This window comes from Macrotis lagotis, chromosome 1, assembly GCF_037893015.1.
Source record: "Macrotis lagotis isolate mMagLag1 chromosome 1, bilby.v1.9.chrom.fasta, whole genome shotgun sequence".
Taxonomy (NCBI): Eukaryota; Metazoa; Chordata; class Mammalia; order Peramelemorphia; family Peramelidae; genus Macrotis; species Macrotis lagotis.
Window position 1 is genome coordinate 228,035,321 of NC_133658.1, and position 16,827 is coordinate 228,052,147.

At 40.0% G+C, this 16,827-nt stretch overlaps 1 protein-coding gene and 1 pseudogene across 4 annotated transcripts in view; one reads left to right on the forward strand and one right to left on the reverse strand.

The window, feature by feature from the left end:
- Positions 1-594, reverse strand: part of EIF2AK2 (eukaryotic translation initiation factor 2 alpha kinase 2) — an 86,514-nt gene extending 85,920 nt beyond the window's left edge. For 2 of the 4 annotated variants that reach the window (XM_074209712.1, XM_074209716.1), the window contains exon 1: positions 179-593. The gene's annotated coding sequence lies outside the window, so the exon portion shown is untranslated. The other 2 variants (XM_074209715.1, XM_074209714.1) reach the window with 2 other exon arrangements.
- Positions 595-11,688: 11,094 nt separating this feature from the next.
- On the forward strand, positions 11,689-13,408 carry LOC141523147 (dehydrodolichyl diphosphate synthase complex subunit NUS1 pseudogene; annotated as a pseudogene).
- The last annotated feature ends 3,419 nt before the right edge of the window (positions 13,409-16,827 follow it).

The window sequence follows — 16,827 nt, forward strand, 5'->3', positions numbered from 1 at the left end:
ACCCCCATCCCACCTCCCTTCCCCCCCCACATTCACACTTACACGCAGACGCACGAACACGCGCGAGCTAGAACCTCCGACCACTGCCCCACACGCTCTACCTCTTGGACCACGAACCCCTGGGGCCCAGAGCCTCCCCCGGAGGCCCGGGGCCTCGCAGAGCTAAGCCCGGACTCACCTACAGTCCCGCTCCGGGCCGACTGCACAAAACCCTCGGAACTTGTCTCAGCAGCTCTTTCTCAGTTTCGTTTTCTGCCCAGACTCCGCCCCACTTCAGAACTCGGGGTTCCAGCCCCGCGCCCCTCCGGCCCCCTGTAGGGCCATACAGCACCGGGAAGTTAGCGGCCGTCTCCTCTCCCCCTTCTGCAGCCCCTCGGGACTGTGGGGACTGCCCTTCGGATGGAAACCCCAGCCTCTTCTCTTCTCTTCTCCAAGTGCAACAGGAAGCAAATTTGTTTAGGACTCAAATAATAGAGAGATCCTATAGATAAGTGCAGAGGTGGAAAATAGTTTGGGAAACACAGCTTTAAGTATAATCTGACTATCCGTTCCCTCACCCCAACCCCCTGAGACCTTGCGGACTGGAAATTTCAAGGTTTTGCTTAGCGCAGTGCTTAATAAGCGTAAAACAACGTAGTTCTCTAATGGAGGTGGGGGAAGACTGGGGAAAGCCTACTGAAATTATATTTCATTCAAAGCATTGGACAAGAAGGAGGAGCAAAAGATATAGTCCGAATTAATTGACAAGTTAGCCCTAAGGCTAGCTAATTCCTGTAGTTTTAACTGCCAACCAACTGATCTTTAATTGCTAACCCAGACCAAAGAAAGTCCCTTCTCTTCCGTTCTTCACTCGGCTCTCTGCAGTTCTGTCTCTTTTGTAAAAAAGATGCTCCTTCTTGCTCAAGATCTCCACCATCTCTGGATGCGAAGAACCCCCCTCAGAAAATAACCTAGCATCATCCTCTAACTACTCCACATTCTAACTAACTTTTCTCTTTCCTCTTATTGGTCAGGGTCAATGGGTGCTACTTGCTCCAGATATGTGAATATGTGTGTGTGTGTACATATGCATATATGTGTATGTGTGTATACAAATATAAATAGATACACATCATATATATATATATATATATATATATATATATATATATATCATAAATCCGGGAGGAGAAGCTGATAAAACTTTTTTCTTCCCATTGTCACTGCTTAAAACTCTATCAGTTGGGGGTGGGAGAGGGGGAGGGAGATGGCACGCACATGTAGGCCCCGCGTGGGCATGGGGTGAGGGGCGGGAAAGGGCCGGCGCGGCGTCGGGGGATATGGGGCCGCAAGTCTGTCTGTCTGTCGTCGGGCACATGATGAGATGTTCCCCAATATTTACAGGATCCGGGAGATCGCGAACGGGCTGTGCCTGGAAGTGGAGGGGAAGATGGTCAGTAGGACACTCGCTGGAAATGCCTCTGCTGAAGGTCCTGAGGGTGAAGGAACAGATGCCACTGTAATCACTGGAGTTGATATAGTAATAAACCATCAACTGCAAGAAACTAGTTTCACAAAAGATTCCTACAAAAAGTACATCAAAGACTACATGAAATCAATCAAAGGCAGACTTGAAGAAAACAAGCCAGATAGAGCAAAACTTTTTATGGCCGGAGCTGCAGAACAAATCAAACATATCCTTGCTAATTTTAAAAACTGTCAGTTCTTCATAGGTGAAAACATGAATCCAGATGGCATGGTCGCTTTCCTGGACGTCAGTGAGGATGGTGTGACCTCATATATGATTTTCTTTAAGGATGGTTTAGAAATGGAGAAATGTTAACAAATTCAGCTGATTACTTTGAATCACTTGTCATCATCTGGCTGCTACTTTTTGTCATCTACACAGCTACCAGGACTTGAACAAACTTGGACTGATGTCATCTTGAGCTTTATTCCTTTATTTTGGACCTTGATTTATTTGGAGTAGAGGCATTGTTTTTAAAAACATGTCATGTAGGTTGTCTAAAATAAAACACATTTAACCCCCCCCAAAAAAAAACCCTCTATCAGTTAATCAACTGTCCTTTGAAGTACATCCTAGAAGCATCAAGTTATTGAAGTTCAAGACTTTCATTTACCTTCCCCATGGACTTCATTCTCAGTTTGTTTCCTGCCTTACAATTTTTTTTTCTTTCCACTGATACCCTTACAATTGTCCTTGATGACTTTAGTCTTTTTGGTGATGGTCCTTCATACACATGCCAATTCCTCTACTTCAGTCATTCACAGACTGCCTGTATCTTAGACTTCATACTTAAATATTTCTCTAATTACATGTTTCAACATGCCTGTTCTACTTTCAGGAATCAAAACTCAGAGATTTCATATCTATAGTGGATAGGAGTTAGACCTTTGAGTCAGCACTTTGAGTTCAAGGCCTGCCTATGTCACCTACTACTGGCTGCCTTACTTTGGGCAAGTTGTTTAATCTCTCAAGGATTCAGTCAACCATAATTTACAAAGTAATTAATCTGAGTTTTCTGGGAATACAAAAATGAAAATGAAAATATAACCCCTTCCTTCAAGGAGCTTTTATTTCACTATAGAAACAGAAATGCAAAATTATCTGAAGAGGAAAATAACATTAAAAGCTAAGGAATTAGAAAAAAGGCTTTTGTAGGAATTGAGCTCAGAAGAAAATGAATGATTCCAAACAGCATGGATGAGGATCCACTTCAGGGAGGGAAGGGGAGGAATGGGGGGGGGGGGGTGCTATACAAAAGTATAGAATGAAGAGAGAATATTTGAGTAACAGTTTAGCTATCACAAGAAGTGTATAGAGAGGGGAATAATGTGAAATAACTAGATCCAGATTATGATGAACTTTAAATACAAAACTGAATTTATATTTTTTCCATGTATAGCATCCTCCTTTAAACTCACTTCTCCAGAAACATGGACAGGCTAACCTGAGTTCTCTCAGAGTAACTACTCTGAGTTCTAGAGGAAGCTCTTTAAGAGATCTTCCTCACAAGCTTTTACCATTGTTCTTCCCTTTAAAAATCAGTCAATAGTTTCAGCTCTTTGCAAAACCATTTATTCATATGGCATATTAAGAACAGTAATTACAACCCCCAAAGCTTCATTCACCCACAAATACAGATTCTTTGGTGGGAAGAGTAGGAATGATTTTAAAGTACAATGGAAGAGCTACACTTCTGAGAACATATATACTCCTCACAATTCCTAAACTGCAGGTCAATGCCCTTTCTTTCTCTGGAGGACATTAATGTATTGTTTTATTCCTCAATTTAACTGGTTTCGTGGGGTGGGGGTGGGGTGTTAAGTGACTTGCCCAAGGTCACACAATAAAGCATTAAGTGTCTGAGGCTAGATTTGAACTCAAGTCCTCCTGACTCCAGAGCCAGCGCTCTATTCACACACCACCTAGCTACCCCTGTACAGGCTTCTTGAAGAGCATAGTGCTCTTCTCAGTAAGAGTAACAATTCTTAAACTAGGTCAGGTTGAACAGTCCAGACAAGAAATGGGAAAAGTTCATGCTATCTCATTTGAAAATCTTTCCAGAGTGAAAGGTGGGTTCCCTAAGGGAAGGACTTTATTTTTATTGATAATGTTCAAAATAGTTATGTTTAAGTCTTTTGCAGTTCAATGGCTGATGACAAAGATATCAAAAAGTTCTGGGGTCAAGTTTATTGTCATACTGGCCTCTTTCTTCTAATTAGGGAATGGCAGAACAAGTTTTGGTATATGATTGTAATAGAATACTGTGTGATATAAGAAATGACAAATAGGATGCCTTCAGAAAAACCTGGGAAGACTTAAATGAACTAATGCAAAGTGAAGTGAGCAGAACCAGGAAAACATTATATATATAGTAACATTATTGTAACAATGATCAACTTTTTAAAGACAATTATTCTGATCAAGACAATGATCCAAAACAATTCCAGAGGACCCATGATAAAAAAATGCTACCCAGTTCCAAAGAGAGAATTGAGGAACTATATAATATGAATTATAGATTAAAGCATAATTTTTCACTTTCCTTGTATTTCTTCTTATTTATAGCATTGCTAATATGGAAATGTATGACTTCAATATATATATATATATATATATATATATATATATATATAAAATTGATTATATTACTTACCTTCTCCATGGGTAAGGGAAGAGTAGAAAGGAAGGAGAAAATTTGTAATTCAAAAAAAATTTCATAAATGTTAAAAATAAGTTTAAAATTAAAATTAAAAATAATTTTAATTTTAATTTAAACATTAAAAATTTTAAAAATCAGGATTTGGGACCGGATTGAATATGAGATGATGGAAAGTGATGAGCCAAGGATTACTCTACACTCTGAGGGACTGGAAGGGTGGTGATGATGACCTCACTCTTCTTGAACCTAATCTTCTGGTTAGCTAACGTCATAGGTCTTATCTGCTTACCCTTTCTATCCTGTTCTGGCTTTATTTCTCACCCTCTCTTAACAATATTGAGCCTATAGTTGGTCATTATAATAATTCACTCTCCTCTACTCCCTAATCCCTCATCCCCTAGTCTTTCCAATGTTCCCTCTCTAGGCTCCCCCTGTGTTCTTGTGTTGCTAACTGTATTTACTACAAATTAGTGCTATTTATCTTCAATTGTTTCTTCATGCTTATGGCAGTCCTATGTCATGTTGGTTTGATTTATAGTCCCTCTGCTATAGCAGCGATTTTAAATTTCTCTTCTCTCTTCATACTCCTAACTGCAATCCCTACTTCATCTCATCACCTCTCACTTAGCAGATATTTGGGCCTTCTACTTGGATAAGAAGATTATGATTATCTTTATTTCCTCTCCACATCTTGAAAACCCACTAAATCTTCAGATTGATCCCACTACAAATTTATGTTATCTCAACTAGATGCTAACTACTACAAAGAATTCTTTCTGACCCTATTATAATCTCAAAAGTGGCTATTCCAAACTTTCTTTTCTTTCTTCAAGGCACCTAACTCACCATATCTCTCTTCCTTTTCAGCAGAGGACCTTGAATTATGCATCACTGTAAAAAATGAGAGCCATCCTTCCATCTAATCAGGAGATCTCCTTATCTAAATATATAATTTGAATCACTTCAATATTATCTCTTCCCCTCTTCTTTATTGCTACAGTCTTGTAGAAAAAAGGTATCCTTTCTACTTTCCAGTCCCTCTATTTATGCCTAAGATCCCATTGCCTTCCATCTCCTCCAGGAGCTTATCCTTTTGGTCTTCCTACTCCCATCAGTCTTCCTAATTTTCAATCTCTAATCATCCACTAGTTCTTACCATCTTCGAATATACCCAGACATCACCTTTTATTAAACAAAAACAACAACAACAAAAGCCTTCACTTGACCCTATCTCACTTGTCATAGCAATCATAATCAAAGTCCTGGAAAAACTTTCTAAATTCAGTATTCCTACTTTCTTATCTCCCATTCCATAGTCCCTATAAATTTGCTTCTGCTCTCTGTCATGCAAGAAATATTGCTTTCTCCAAGGTCACAAATAATTTTGTTATTGCTAAATTTCAGTGACTTTTTATCAGTTCCCATCCTTCTTGATCTTTCCACAACATTTGACAGGGCTGTTCATGGTCCCCTCACTTTCTGAAAACTCTTATTTCTTGACTTCCATAACACTACCTTCTACTTTTCTTTTTACTTTCCTTAGCACTCCATAGTCTCTGTTGAATCATGCTTGTATCTGATTTCATATGTAATTGTGTCTCTCAAAGTTTTGTCTCAAGCCCTTTTTTCTCTCTTGATCATCTTATTGCCATGACTTTAGTTATCACTACTATGCAAATGAGTACCAATTTAATGCTCCATCTCTTTTTCTTTCTGCGCTTTAGTTCCACATTTTAAAGTAACTGCTTAACAATTCCAGTTGGTTGATCAACTAGCACTCAAATTCAAAATATCAGAAATATCTTTCAATGTTCTTCCAAAACCTATCCCTCTTCCCAACTTCTCAGTTTCTTTAATTGGTATTCTCCTTGGCACTCAGGTTCTTAACTCTGAAATCATATTTGACTCTTCTATTTCTTTCACCCTTTCCTTGCAATTAGTTGCCAAATCCTTCCAATTCTACATTCAGGGACAACTAGATGGCACAGTGAACAGAGCACTGGCCCTGGAGTCAGGAGTATCTAAGTTCAAATCCAGCCTCAGACACTTAATAATTACTTAGCTGTGTGACCTTGGGCAAGTCACTTAATCCCACTGCCTTGCAAAAAAAACTAAAAAAGAAACAATTCTACATCAAAAATCTTACTTTTCTCTCTCTTCCTTTCCACTGACATTGCTACCACCTTTTGTTGCTATTCAGTCTTATACAATTCTGCATGATCACATAGACTATAGCATTCCAAGAACTTCTATCTTCCACTATCTCCCAAAATCTGTCCATGATATGATACTATCTCATTCTCTGCTGTTGCCTTCTCCTTTTGCCTTCAGTTTTTTCCTACATCAAGGTCTTTTCCATGATTCCCATGTTCTCATTATGTGGATAAAGTATTTAAGTTTCAACTATAGTATTTGACCTTCCAGTGAATAGTTTGAATTAATTTAAGTATTGATTTATTTGACCTCCTTGCTGACCAAGGTACTCTCAAAAATCTTCTCCAGAACTACACTTTGAAAACATTAATTCTGTTGCACTATCTTTCCTTAAAGTCTAACTCTCTTAGTTATGTATTACTACTGGAAAAATCATAGTTTTGACTATATGGGCCTTAGTGACAAGGTAATGATGTTTCTGCTTTTTATAATGTTGTGAAGATTTGCCATTGCCATTTCAAGCATCTTTTAATTTCAGGACTGCAGAAGCACTTGCAGGGATCTTTGAACCCAAGAATATAATATCTGATACTGCTTCCCTGACTTCTCCCTCTATTCACCAGGGAGTGATGGGACCAGTTAGAAACATCTTCATTTTTTTATGTTAAGCTTCAAGTCAGCTTTTGCATTTTCTTCTTTTCCTTCTTCTTCCTTTTCTACTCATTCCCAATTGAGTGGTATCATCTGCATATCTGAGATTGCTACATTTTTCTCCCAGCAACCACAGTCTGTTTCCAGTTTATGTTTTTGGTCCTGTTTTTTACTCCTCCTCTTCACTGCTTCTATGTACAGTCAAGCAATAAACTTTTTTAAAGTTCTTAATATTTTCCAAGCATTGTGTTATGTTCAGGAGATACAAAGAAAAAGGAAAAAAGATGATCTCTGCTCTCAAGGAACTCATTGTCTAATGGGAAGACAACGAGAAGTCCAAGAGCCCACTGAAGAAAATAATTCCTTAAAGATTAGAACTGAGGAAGTGGAACCTTATGACTATAAGACATAAACATATATAAAACAAAATCAAAAAAAGTTTTAAAAAAATAGAAGAAAATTAAATTTCTCATTGGAAAAACAACTGGCCTAGATAATAGATCCAGGGGAGAGACTTTAAAAATTATAGGACAATGACTATAATTTAAAAAAAAATCTTTCAAAAATTATTGAAGAAAACTGTCTATATGTGTGTGTGTGTGTGTGTGTGTGTACCAGAAGACAATATAGAAATTGAGAGAATACACAATCACTACCTGAAAGAGATCTCAGAATGAAAATTCCCAGGAATATTATCCAAATTGCAGAGCTCTCAGATCAAGGAGAAAGTATTGCAAGCAAACAAAAAGAAACAATTCAATTATAATGAAAGTACAGTCAAGATTACACTGGATTGGCAGCTTTTAAATTAAAGAAACTCTGGACTTGGAATATGATATAACAGAAGACAAAGGAGTTAGAATTAATAATCAACAGTCACCTATCCAGAAAACTTGAATATAATATTTACAGAGGAAAATGGAAATTTAATGAAATAGGGGAATTTTAAGTATTCTTAACGAAAAGATCAGAGCTGAATTAAAAAAACCCTGATCTCCAAATACAAGAATCAAGAGAAACATAAAAAAGGTAAAAAAAAAAGAAGCAAGAAAGAGAAAACTTGAGATACTTAATAAGGTTCAACTTCCTATTTCTATGTTTCAAGATAGCAGTTGTAAGTTTTAAGAACTATATTAGTAAAAGAGCAACTAGAAGGAGTGTTTGTGTGTGTGTGTGTGTGTGTGTGTGTGTGTGTGTGTGTGTGTATACACATATATAGACAGGGTATGAATGTAAGGTGACTTTGATGGGATGATAGCCCCAATAAAACAAAATAAAGGAGAAAGAAAATTGCACTGGAAGACAGAGGGGAGAGATTGAATGGGATAAATTATCCCACATGAAAGAGACATGAAAGAGTTATTATAATGGAGGATGAGATGATGTGGGGGAAGTGGTGAGCAAAGAAAAAAAATTGACAAAAAGAGGGAATAACATATACACTCAGTTACATATAAAAATCTATCTTACCTTCTAAGAAAGTAAAAAAGAATGCAAATGAACAATGGAAAAAGTATCATACCTATAAATGTGAATGGTGTGAACTTACCATAAAATGAAAGTAGATAGTAGTATAATTAAAATACAGAATACTACAAAATATTGTTTACAGGTAACACATTTGAAGCAAATGGATACAACCTGAGTAAAAGGAAAGGGACTGAAGCAGAATCTATTATGCTTCAGCTGAAACAAAGAAAACAGGGAAAGCAATCATGATCTCAGACAAAGGAAAAGCAAAAATAGATCTATTTAAAGAAGATTTAAAACTATAACTAAAACATCTATTTAAAACTATATCTTGCTGAAAGAAACCATAGACAGCAAAGTCAAATTAATATTAAGCATAAATGTGTCAAATAGTATGGCATCTAAATTTTTGAAGGAGAAGTTGAATGGGTTCCAAGAGAAAATAGATAATAAAACTAAACTAGTGAAAGATCTAAACTTTCCCATCTAACCAAAGTATAAACATGAAATTAGTTAAGTAAGTAAATAAAATTTTGGAAAATTTAGATACGATAGATTTCTGGAGAAAATTGAATTGAAATAAAAAGGAATCTACCTTTTTTCTCAGCAGTACATGAAACATACACAAAATTTGATTATATTAATATTGGAACATAAAAACATTACAATCAAATCCAAAAAAGAGAAATCTTTTCAGATCATAATAAGAATTATATTCAATTATGGTCAATGGTAAGAGAGATTAGAAATTAAATGGAAATTAAATGATCTAATGCTAAAAAATCAAGTAAGTCAAAAATAAGACATAGAAACAACCAATAATTTCATTAAAGAAAATGTCATGAGAAAAGCTACTAAAATTTATGGGATGTAGCCAAAGGTTATTGAGAGGAAAGTTTATATCTTTAATTAATTATATCAACAAAATAGAGAAAAAGCAGAACAATGAATTGGGTATATACCTAAGAGAACAAATTTAAAATCTCCAGTTAAACTTGAAAATTGAAATTGAAATTGAAACAAATTGAAAATTCTGAAAATCATATGGGAATTTATAAAATTGAAAGTAAGAAAATCTTTGAAATAATAAATAAACCAAGAAGCTGGTTTTATGAAAAAAAAATCAGTAGAATACATGCCATTGGTTAATTTGATTAAAAAAAAGAATAAAACCAAATTACTAGTTTTAAAATGAAAGAGCTGAATTAGGAGCTATTTTGTCCCATTATATATAAAATCAATAAATTCTACATTCTAAATGAAATGAAAAAAACAAATTACTCAGATTAACAGAATAAGAAATAAAATAGTTAAATTACCTAATCTTAGAAAAAGAAATTGAATGAGCCATCAATGAACTTAAGAAAAAATTCCCCAGGATCAAATGCATTTCACAAACATATAAAGAACAACTAATTCCCATAGTATATAAACTATCTGGAAAAGTAGGAAAGGAAGAAATCCTCTCAAATTCTTTTATGACATAACTATGGTACTGATACCCAAACCGGGAAGAGTCAAAATAGAAAAAGAAAATATAGATCAATTTCCCTAATGAATACTGCTGCAATAATTTCAGATAAAATACTAGCAAAGAGATTACAGTACTATAGCATAAGGATCATACACTATGACTAAGTGGAATTTATGCCCAGGGAAACAGGGCTGGTTCAATTTTGGGAAAGCTATCAGCATAATTTACTATATCAATAATAAAATCAACAGAAATCATATGATTTTCTCATTAGACACAGAAAAAACCTTTGACAAAACCCAAAGAGCATAAGAATAAGGGAAACTTACCCTAAAATGATATCTAAAACCATCAATAAGCATAATTTATAATGGGGATAAATTAGAAATCTTCCCAATACAATCAGGGGTAAGGCAAAGATGCCAATTGATTTCTATTATTTAATCCTTAACTAGAATAATAACTACAACTATAAGAAAGAGAAATGGAAAGAATTAGAATGGGCAATGATGAAACAAAACTGTCACTGCAGATAATACAGTATTATACTTAGAAAATCTATTAGAAAAAATACTTGAAATTATTAATAATGTTAGTAAAGTTTCAGGATAGAAATTAAATGCACCTAAATCACCAGCATTTCTCTATTTCACCAAAAAACAGCAAGCAGCAAGAGAAAGAAAGACAAATTTCACTCACAGTAATTGTCTACAGTATAAAATACTGGGAAGTCTATCTGCCAAGACAAATTTAGGAACTACATGAACACAATTATAAAATACTTCATACAAAACATTTTTCAGATCTAAACAACTGAAAAAATATTAATTGCTAATGGGTAGGTTGAGTCAACATAATAAAAAAGAAATTTACCCAAATTAATCAAATTATTCAGTGTCATACCAAGTAGTCAAAAATTACTTTTTAGAACTAGAAAAAAATTAACAAAATTCATCTGGAAAAAAGTTCAAGATATCAAGAGAATCAGTGAAAAAAAAGGATACCAAAAACTGAGTCATACTAGATCTCAAACTGTATTGGACAGAGATAATTATCAAAACAATTTGGGACTGGATAAGCAATAGTTTGGTGAATCAATGGAATAGATTAGGTAAAAATTACATTATAAAAAATGACTAAAGTAATCTAGTCTATGAAAAGCCCAAAGATGTAAGCTTTTGGAACTGGAAAATGGCATGACAGTAACTAGGTTTAGAGCAATATTTCACATGGTATGCCAAAAATAAGATATAAATGGGTCCATGATTTACAAATAAAGGGTGATATCATAAACAAATTAAGAGAACATGGAATGGCTTATCTGTCAGATTTATGAATAAGGGAAGACTTTAGGGCCAAAGAAGATATAGAGAGTATTATAAATGCAAAACAGATCATTTTGATTAGATAACATTAAAGAGTTTTAGCACAAACAAAAGTAATACAACCAAAAATTATAAGAGAAATAGAAAACTGGGAAAACTGAAACAAGTATCTCTGATAAAGGTTTCTTTTCTAAAATATAGAATTGGGACGACAGTTGACGAGCAATTTGGAACTGTGTCCAAAGAACTATAACCTTTGATCCAGCAATTCCATTAGATCTGTATTCTAAAGACATCCTCCAAAAAAGGGGAAAGGATTTTTTTTTTTACTAAAACATTGATAGGGCGGGGGAAGATGGCGGCGGGGGCGAGGTGAGGTGTTGGCAGCATCGAGGGGCTCGGGCCGGGGGGGGGGGGGGGGGGGGGGGGGGGGGGGGGGCATCCGGAGATGGCCGGCGGGGATAAGCGGCGCTCGCGGCGGCGGCGGGCCGCGGGCTGGGCTGGCATGACCGGGCTGGACAAGCTGGTGCGGCGCGGCTGGACGAGCTGGTGCGGCGCGGCTGGACGAGCAGGTGCGGCGCGGCTGGACGAGCTGGTGCGGCGCGGCTGGACGAGCAGGTGCGGCGCGGCTGGACGAGCTGGTGCGGCGCGGCTGGACGAGCAGATGCGGCGCGGCTGGACGAGCTGGTGCGGCGCGGCTGGACGAGCTGGTGCGGCGCGGCTGGACGAGCAGATGCGGCGCGGCTGGACGAGCTGGTGCGGCGCGGCTGGACGAGCAGGTGCGGCGCGGCTGGACGAGCTGGTGCGGCGCGGCTGGACGAGCAGGTGCGGCGCGGGCTGGACGAGCAGGTGCGGCGCGGCTGGACGAGCTGGTGCGGCGCGGCTGGACGAGCAGGTGCGGCGCGGCTGGACGAGCTGGTGCGGCGCGGCTGGACGAGCAGGTGCGGCGCGGGCTGGACGAGCTGGTGCGGCGCGGCTGGACGAGCTGGTGCGGCGCGGCTGGACGAGCAGGTGCGGCGCGGGCTGGACGAGCAGGTGCGGCGCGGCTGGACGAGCTGGTGCGGCGCGGCTGGACGAGCTGGTGCGGCGCGGCTGGACGAGCTGGTGCGGCGCGGCTGGACGAGCTGGGCCGCTCTGCCTCCACCGCACGCTCGCGTCCTGGCTCCGCGTCCGCTTCGGCACCTGGAGCTGGATCTGGCGGCGGTGGCGCCGCGCCGCCTCGTCCGCGGTCCTAGCGCTTCACGCTCCGCAAGCCCCCGGCGGCGGCCCGGAACCACCACCACCACCACCACCACCACCACCACCACCACCACCACCACCACCACCACCACCACCACCACCACCACCACCACGGCGGCGCCGCCGCCCACCTCCGGCTCCGCTGGCGCGCGGACGGCCGGGCGCTGGACAAGCTGCCGCTGCACATGGGCCTGGTGGTCACGGAGGAGGACGAGCCCAGCTTCTCGGACATCGCCAGCCTGGTGGTGTGGTGCGTGGCCGTGGGCATCTCGTACATCCGTGTCTACGACCACCAAGGTAGTTTCAAAAGAAATAATTCCAGACTGATGGATGAAATTTTAAAACAACAGCAAGAACTGCTGGGCCTAGATTGTCCCAAATACTCACCAGAGTTTGTGAATAGTAATGAAAAAGATCAAATTTTAAATTGCCAATCATCAGTGCAGGTGCTGTCTCCAGAAGATGGAAAGAAGATATTGTGAGAGCGCCTGGAGACTTCTGCCAGTGAGTAGCTCAGCAGCAAAAGAGATCCACAGATACGATGCGAATGTTTTAGACAATTGACTTAGTTTGAACAGTTTCCCTGATCCCGACTGAGTACTGAAGTTTGGTCCTGTGGACAGCACATTAGGATATCTTCCCTGGCACATGAGATTGACTGAGATTATCTCTTTGCCTTCACACCTAAACATCAGTTATGAGGACTTTTTCTCTGCCCTCCGTCGGTATGCAGCCTGTGAGCAGCGTTTGGGAAAGTGATCATTGATTGCATTGCTTGAATTCAAGCTTTTGGAGGAAAGGACCCAAGGGATTCTGATGTTTACAAGCACCTGTGATCAATTCTGTATACACCCAGTTCACAATCCTCCTCATAATTTATCAACAAACTCAAAAAAAGTGTCTTACTTGAGAGCGAGTGTGTGCGTGTATGTGTGTGTGTGCGTGCTTGCGATTGTGAGTATGAAAGTAAGTTTATAAATGGGAAGTATTGGAGAAGGAACTACATGGACCTACAGCTTTGAGAAAATAACATTATCCAAGTCTGAAATGTAGACTTCTCAAAGGCTTCATCCTCAATCTCTTCCCTATTTTTGTGGGGAGGGCAGAAGAAGGATGATTGAAGCGATTTGGTTATTGTTTGGGGACTTTGAGGAAGGGAGGGGAGAGGCAGGGTTTGGTGGGTTTTTTTCTAGTGACCAAAATTTTAAGTTTTAAAAATAATGTCTTGATTGTATTAAGTGGAAGCATTCTAAGTTTGAGAACTCTCCAGCCTAACAATTTGGCATGTTGCTCACATGTTATAAGCATGCACCTTTGGAGAAAAGAGGGAATTTCACCTGTCATCAGATGTCCGTCCATTCCTGTCCCTTACTGCATCATGAACTGACTGGGGTCACTTTAGAGCCCTTGACCTAGTGTGCTTGTTTATGATATGGATTGTGAAGGTCAGGGACAAAATATTTTGCTACTTTGGAAATGAAAGATTGAAAATTTCCTAAAATGTTTTCCAAAAGAAAGTGGCTGTCCAGAAATGAAGGGATAGTAAGTTCCCTGGGACTAGAGATAGCAGCTTTGGCCTCTTCATGTTTTGGGGGGCAATTTGTTTTTAAGCAGCAACCAGTGTTCATATTAGACCAAAAGTGTCTAACTGTCCATTTATGATTAGCAAGCAAGTGAAGGAAGTTAACAAAGGCAGATGGTTATCTCCTCCAGAAGTGATCCAACATTTTCAGAACTCTTCCCTCCTTGGAGTAGCATATTTAAGTTCCTTTGAATGGAGCTATAAACAGAATTTTTGTATAGCATTAATTGGAATTTTTAAATTTTTTTTTAAGGATTGAAACCTCTGCAGGGAGTTAAATATAACCGAAGTCTACAGAAAGATTGGATTTAGGCTTTTTGATCAGAAAAAATAGCACTGGTTCCATTTTATTTTTAAATCTATGAATATCCATTTTTTAGGCATTTAATAATTGCCTCTTCCCTCAGTCCTTTCAAATTAAGCTTAAGTCACTATTTGGATTTGCTATGTTAGTTTTAGAGAGAACCTATCTACAAGTGTACAATATTTGCATTGGAACTGGGCATTTGGAATGGGGTTATTATTTAAAATTTAGGTTTCAGAAAGCTGTAAAGTAATAGTTGAAGACTGGATTCAGAGAGCATGGTCTGTAATTATCCATCAAGTTCTGAAGCTATGAAAATTAAATGTATTTCAGTAATGGGTAATGAAATCCCCACATATGATTTTGAAACTACACTAGAAATAAAATCCATTAAAAAATTGAAAAAAAACACTGATAGCAGCTCTTTTTGTGGTGTCTAAAAATTAGGAACAAAAATGATGCTTATTAATTGGTGAATGACTAAAGAAGCTGTGGTATATGATTGAAATGGAATATAATTGTGCTGTAAGAAATGACAAACAGGTTGATTTCAGAAAATCCTAGAAAGAATTACATGAATTGATGTGCATTAACATGAACAGAACCGGGGGCAGAGCCAAGATAGCGACAAGAAGGGATCGAGTTTTAGGAGCTCTCTGATAAAACTCATCAGCTAAGGACTCTAACTAAACTTTCGAGAGACAGAACCCACAAAAGGACCCAGTGAGGCAGTTCTCCTACTCAAGGTAACCTGAAAAAGAGCAGAAAGGCTCTGCTCCCCAGGGTCGGAGGGGCAGCAGGCCAGAGGGGTGGCCCGCCAGAGCAAAAGAACTTCAGCTTCCCGGAGGCAGCCCCAGGGCACTGGGAGCCTCAGCTCACAGCAGCGGGGGAGTCTCCTGAGCTGCACCCCGGGGAGCACCGGCACAAAGTGGGGGAAGAGCAGAGGACCTCTGCCAGAGCGAGCACGTGGAGCCCAGCCCTCAGGGCACACAGGAAGCATCTTGGTCTTTCCGCAACCCAGACCTGGAAACAGAAGCAGGCTGAGCCGGTAAGCAGGAGCCCCCAGGGCATGAACCCATTGAGCTGAGGGAGGGGAGTGAAGAGAGAGACTGCTGAGCTCTGTCCTCTGCCTCTGGAACAGGACTCTGGGGCTCTGACCACATTCAGATCCTGATTGCAGTCTAGCGCCCCCCAACAGGGCCCCCCACCTCGGCCCGTGGCAGAGGGGGGCGCTTATGGTCATTCACAGACCAGGAGGGAGGACAGAACCTCACACACTGAGACCCTTGTGGGAGTGTCCCAAAAGCTCAGGAAGCACCCCAAATCCAGGACCAGGCTGGGAAAATGAGCAAGCAGAGAAATAAGAGGAATACCATTGAGAAATATTTTGCATATGAGCCCAAGAAGGATCAAAATACTCAGTCTGAAGATGAGGAAGCACAAGCTCCTGCATCTAAAGACTCCAAGAAAAACAGAAATTGGGCTTAGGCTATGACAGAGCTCAAAAAACACTTTGAAAATCAAATGAGGGAGTTGGAAGAAAAACTGGGAAAAGAAAGGAGAGAGATTCAGGAAAAACATGAAAATGAAGTCAGCAGCCTAGTCAAGGAAATCCAAAAAAATGCTGAAGAAAATAGCATGCTAAAAAACAGCTTAGGTCAAATGGATAAAACAGTTCAAAAAGTTATTGAGGAGAAGAATGCTTTAGAAAGCAAAATTGACCAGATGGAAAAAAGAGATAAGAAAACTCTCTGAGGAGAACAAATCCTTCAGACAAAGAATAGAATTCAGGGAGATTGATGAATTTACCAGAAATCAGGAATCAATACTTCAAAACCAAAAAAATGAAAAATTAGAAGAAAATGTGAAATATCTCATTGAAAAAACAAGCGATATGGAAAACAGACTTAGGAAAGATAATTTAAAAATTACTGGAGGACATAAAGATGGGCGGAGCCAAGATGGTGACATGAAGGGATCGAGTCTTAGGAGCTCTCTGATAAAAACTCATAAACTAAGGACTCTAACTAAACTTTCGAGAGACAGAACCCACAAAGGGACCCAGTGAGGCAGTTCTCCTACTCAAGGTAACCTGGAAAAGAGCAGAAAGGCTCTGCTCCCCAGGGCCGGAGGGGCGGCCCGCCAGAGCCAAAGAACTTCAGCCTCCCGGAGGCAGCCCCAGAGCGCTGGGAGCCTCAGCTCACAGCAGGGGGGGGGTCTCCTGAGCTGCACCCCGGGGAGCACCAGCACAAAGTGGGGGAACAGACGGGGACCTCTGCCAGAGTGAGCACGTGGAGCCCAGCCCTCAGAACACACAGCCAGCAGACTGGTCTTTCAGCAGCCTAGACCTGGAAACAGAAGCAGGTGGAGCCAGTAAGCAGGAGCCCCCAGGGCATGAGCCCATTGAGCTGAGGGAGGGGAGTGAAGAAAGAGAGACTGCAGAGCTCTGTCCTCTGCCCCTG